The sequence below is a fragment of the Lacerta agilis genome, chromosome 7, assembly GCF_009819535.1.
Source record: "Lacerta agilis isolate rLacAgi1 chromosome 7, rLacAgi1.pri, whole genome shotgun sequence".
NCBI classification, from domain to species: domain Eukaryota; kingdom Metazoa; phylum Chordata; class Lepidosauria; order Squamata; family Lacertidae; genus Lacerta; species Lacerta agilis.
The window spans coordinates 57,501,853-57,507,283 of NC_046318.1; the positions used below are offsets into that span (position 1 = coordinate 57,501,853).

General features: G+C 43.0%; 1 long non-coding RNA gene across 1 annotated transcript; it reads right to left on the bottom strand.

Moving 5' to 3' along the window:
- Nucleotides 1–455: 455 nt before the first annotated feature.
- Nucleotides 456–4,453, bottom strand: LOC117049390. Its single transcript, XR_004426986.1, has 3 exons — nt 4,354–4,453; nt 2,888–2,974; nt 456–569 (listed from the first exon to the last, which is right to left on the bottom strand). It is a non-coding gene; the product is annotated as an uncharacterized LOC117049390 (long non-coding RNA).
- Nucleotides 4,454–5,431: the final 978 nt, after the last annotated feature.

Below are 5,431 nucleotides of genomic sequence, written 5' to 3' on the forward strand. Positions count from 1 at the left end.
ATGGGTCTACTCCAAGTAGGGCTAATTTTGAAAGCCACCCTGAGAATTTACCTGGTTCAGAATACAAATCTGGCACATCCAGAGGAGAGCTTTTTGCAGATGGCAAAGGTGCTTGTAAAGCACAACCATCTGTACCTATTCACTTTAGATCTACAATCCTTTCTCTGTGCATTCAGTAAAATATGCACAATCAGAAACTCGTTGATCCAGGCATTCTACATCCCAGTCACTCAGTTTTGGGGTCAGAAGGCATGCTTCCCCCTCACCACAACAGTGGTACTTTACATCCCCTGCCATGGAGTGACTGTCAACCATTTACTAATGTATAACTGAAGGACAGCATTGGAGGACAGTACTAGCATAATCCTGCTTTCTGTCCCAGTTGCTCTATCCATTGAGAATCTGCTCTTCCATAGCACCGTACCTTCATTTGTATAGCTGCTTCACATCCAGGTGTGAGAGAATGTTGGAAGCTGGTCTGTTCAACCATCCGTCCGTCCGTCTGTCCGTCTAACTAAGACTCAGTGACTGACTCAAGGCAAAACACATTCACAGTCTCAGTCCTCTTTCTGTAAAATGGAAACAGCATTGTTGTAAGGATAAATGAGACAGAAATTGTGGCAGCCCTCTAGACACATCGGAAGTCCTTTGTAAAACTGAAACAAACAGGATGCCGATTTCTTCACGCTTATCCCATTTATTAATATTAGAATTTACACCTTGTATGACTCGAGAAAGGCCACATGAGTAAATATTGCTGTCAAGCTGATAGAGACAAACACAGGCCGAGAAATCCATTTACAAAACAAAGGAATATTTACTTTCTGCCTCATAAAATAAGTCAAGAGGCTCACTTGTTATACCAGTTTTTGAGCTATAAAGAAGAATATTTAGCATAGAGTCCATAGTGGGATGATTAACATTTAAATCTTCATACATGCATGCACAAATACAAAACAAGGAAGACAAAAAAGGTACAATTTCTCCTCCTCTCTCCCCAGCATTTCTTCTAAGACGGGGGGGGGGGGTTGCGTATATAGCATTAATGCATCATTTTTATGGCTGAGCCTTAAATAACAATTCTACAGGCATTGGTGTGCAGCCCCGTGAGAAGTGCTTGTTTATCACTCTGTACTAAACCTTGAGTTAAAAATAAAGCTCTCTTAGAGAGACATTGAAGTAACCCTAAACCAAGCTGCAAACAAGATTATAATGAGCATATATTAAACTGTCTTCTTTGACATTAACAAGGCAAGCATTGTTAGATTTTACTCTGATCATCAATGTATAAACCATTGTGGCTTTGCAAAATCAGTCGCTACCTCCTACAGTCTAAAACATACAATCATGCATATGACTTAAGTTGTATCAACGAGGTTGTTCGTGGCATGTCACAGTAGGACTCTTAATGATCTTTTACAAGGATTCTGTTTGTCTAAGTCGCCTATTTTCTGCCTTGTGATGTGTAGATGTGAACTATGCTGAAAATAATATGAGGCTAATTACCAGCCTTGTCAATGGCAATTCTCATATAATGATAAACCATATTTCTTTTATTTTTAAATCTCCCAATGATAATGACACTCCAACTAGAGAGGATTTCAGACTCGGTGGAGTTTCTTTGTTCCCAACAGCAATGCTCTCTTTTTCTCCCCTCTAGGCATGTGTCAGTGTGGATGAAATTAAAATACGGGGAAGTCAGAACCTAGTCATTAAAAAAAAGACTTGATGGAGTCCAACTTTATGCACACCAAAAATTTCTTGGCAGAGAGTTGAGCTGCAATTTCGGGGTCAAAAAGCACACCATTCTTCAATGGCCAATGCCCCCCTTGCTTCCTGCATTCTGTTGAACAAAATAAACCCAATTCCGCTCTAGTCATGGGCAACTGGTTGCACAAAGAAAATCAGGACTAGAGTTAAATGGGTCTGGACATGTTTCTGATGCACATTGATCCTCATACTCATGAAAAATGCATCCAATCAGTTTAATGGGTCCCCACAGGAGCATCAAGATGCAGATGAAGCTGCCCATTCAGATACCTGCTTGCATCCATATTTGCTTTGCTTGTGGAAGGCCGATTCTGTGGGCAGATCTCCCTTTCTACCCATCAGAAGAAAAGACACCCACATTTCTCCACCACTCTGTCCTCTGCAGTCTTGCCTCTCAGGCTCTGAACATTTTCCCAGTCAGCTTGGGTTACATCTGCACCACACATTTAAAGCCCTCTCCTACCATTTAAAGAAACATGGCTTCCTCCCAAGAATCCTGAGAAATGTAGTTTGCTAAGGTACTGGAAGTTGCTTAGGAGACCCCCTCCCAGCACCCTTGAACTACTGTCCCCAGATTTCTATGGCGAAAACAGTTGAAGTGGTTTAAGAGTGCTTTTAAATGTATTCCTCTTTAGTTCATTTCTCAGAAAAGAACAGGGAGGAAAAACAAAACCAAGCCAATAGAGTTACTTGGGTGTTTAGGCACTTCCTAATCCACCCAAACATGCCTTGTTAATGGGGCAATCCGACTCAGCAATGTAAAAAAAAGGCTACCCTGAATCACCCCAATTCACCTTATTATTTGAGGTACACACAGAGATGATGCACCACAGCAGGAGATTGTGCATCCTGTTACCTTAGAGGTCATGCTACCTTAGTACATCTTACCCAGAACAAATACAAAAATGGACACCATTTTGGTGCACAGGATGAATTTGGTTGCCTTTATTGAATTAACAAGGGGGGAGGGAATCAATGGAAGTTCACACATCCATTTCACCATGGTAGGGTCATGCACGCTGTAAGAAAGGAAAGTCCCACAAAACAAGGGGTAAAACAGTCAGCGAATTTGGAAATTATGGTTCTTAGAACAAGATGAGCTCACTCCATCGCTCACCTCCCAGAAATGTCCCATGTTGCAGGCACAGGAGCAGCAGAGTTGGAAGATGGCTATCATCACTCCGTGAAGCATTTGAACCTCTTTCTGAAATTACAGTAAAGCCAGTTAAAACCTGAATTGTTCCTGCTCGTTACCCCGAAATTTATGAATATTCTCAACAACAACCAACTGTGGGCTGGTTGTCGGGCTGCATTGCTGGTGAGACATGGAAACATGGCTGCAAGATCTGTCATTTCCCCATTTCATCCATTAAAACTTCTGGGTGACACATCCTCCCCTATTATTTAGTGGTAAGAGCTTCACATTTACTGAACACATGAAGTCATTTAAGGAGCACATGAGATCACTTAGCAGCAGCAAGGCTTTCCCATTCATGGATCACATAAGGCAGCATGAAATCATCAACTGTAGGGGCTTCTCTGAACAGGCAAATTGGCAGTAGGCCTTGCTGTAATGTTCAGCCACAGCATGCCAAACCAAACATACAAACAGAAGCCTGGGTGTATCAGTCAGGTATAGTCTGCCATGGTAAGCATTTGGGAAAGGCTCCATGTGAATTTGTTCCATGCGTAGCACAGTCCACAGAATGCTTCTGAAAGATGCCTTGGCTGTTGCAGGGTGCTGGAAGGAGAAGAAATGGAGGTGTATGGTCCAGTCCTCCAGCACGGCTGGGACAACTGTTATTTGTCTTCACCTCTCAGCCAGAATGGCCCTCAGACAGCCCTTTCATCCAGCAGTGAGACTGCGTGGCCATAAGCTACCGTTTGCCCCATCTTTTCCAGAACCACCTCCTGGTCATTAAACATGTGTTTAACTAACATTTGGTAGGAGTGTGCATCAGCTCTAAATTACAAGGTGACTCATTGTGTTTTGGGGAATGTTTCCAAGTCAGAGTGCACAGTTAACAAGGCACTCCAAAATAGATCAGGGAATCCCCAAGCTTTGTAGATGCTCTGTGGTAACAAATGTGCCTAAAGCTCAATAGCAGAGGGGGATCGTTTGCTCTGACAAACAGATCTAGCTTTTCATCACAGGGATTATTTTTTTCAGGGCAACCTAATCACAGCGACTTCAATGAGAGGTTATTTTTTTCATATGAATATATGCCTTGGCCTATGTAAGTCAATGGACAGACCTCCAGTGTATACATAGAGGGTCATAAACTCACCACCATCATCACCCATTGGGGCAATAGGGAAGTGATATTTCTCCCAATCCAGTATTTCCTGTGGATCCAGTTTCTTTTTTCTCATGTGACCCCGTTATCTCTCCTACTGTACTCATTCCAAGAGGTAAAATCTGTTGAGGCATGTGCAGAGTGTCCATTCCACATGCCAACAGACTGTGCAAATGGAAAACCCGGAATAGGGTTGTCAAAAACACCAGACAGTTCCTTTACTGAAAGGTAGCCCAAAGTACAATGCTTAACAGTTTCATACAGTTGCAGCATAAAGTAATCCTACCTCAGTCTGTCCCAACAAACATCATACAGCAAAAGTAACAAAAGGTATTGCCAGCAACATGTCCTCCTTGCAACGTTCCAACACAGATTAGGTTCTAGCCAAGAGGTGGCAGGCCGATGCAAACTTGCTACAAACACAAGGGTATTTATGCTTTCGATTGTGCTGAGTCACTCTCTGACTCACTCTCACAAGTTTGCTGACTCACACTTAACCAGCTGCAGGTGCAGGACAAGCACACCTACTAAATTAACCCTTTCTTGTCCCTTTTCTCTGCATACATAAACCCACATACACTAACAAAGTCTGGAGAACCTTGTTGGAGAACCACTGCAGCCATCGGTCTGAGATTGGGCAGGGATCATTTCCTCACCGGTTGTGACCATGGCTGCGAATAGCATGCAATTCCAGAAGAGCAAGAAAAAAAAATTATACCCTTTGCACCCACAGAAAGGTTATTGATTTAGCAGAGGTATTTAGTAATGAAAAAACAGAGGGTGGGCATTTTGGGCCTGCATTTTCCCACCTCAGCACCCCCTAAAATCAGCTCCAGAGACTTAGCTGTCTTTCCAGAACAGGCTAGAAGATGGCAAAGAGGGGAGGGCTGCAAAGAGACAGGGCAATGAACAGGGTAATAACCAAAAAAGTCTCCTTTCTTCTTCCATTAGCAGATAGCTCCGTGTAGCAAGAGTCATTCCATGAATGCTGGGCACCTATGTTCAGGCTTATTCAGTGAGACACTCAACATCCTAAGCACCCTCCTACATAACGAAGGGTCCTGGTTCAGAGGTAGAACGTCTTCTTTGTATCTAGAAGGTCCAAGGTTCAATCACCAGCATCTCCAGGTAATGCTGAGAATCTCCCTGAAATCCTGGAGAGCCACTGGCAGTCAGTGAGGACAGTATTGCGCTAGATAGAGACTAATGGTCTGACTCACTATAAGGCAGCATCCTATGTTCCTATGTACAAATAGGTACAGGCAATGTTAACGTGTGGGTACTGGATAGACGTGCAGTCATATAACTCACAGAGGTACCTCGATAGTAATACTTTAGAAAACTCTGTATCTCATGAAGCATGG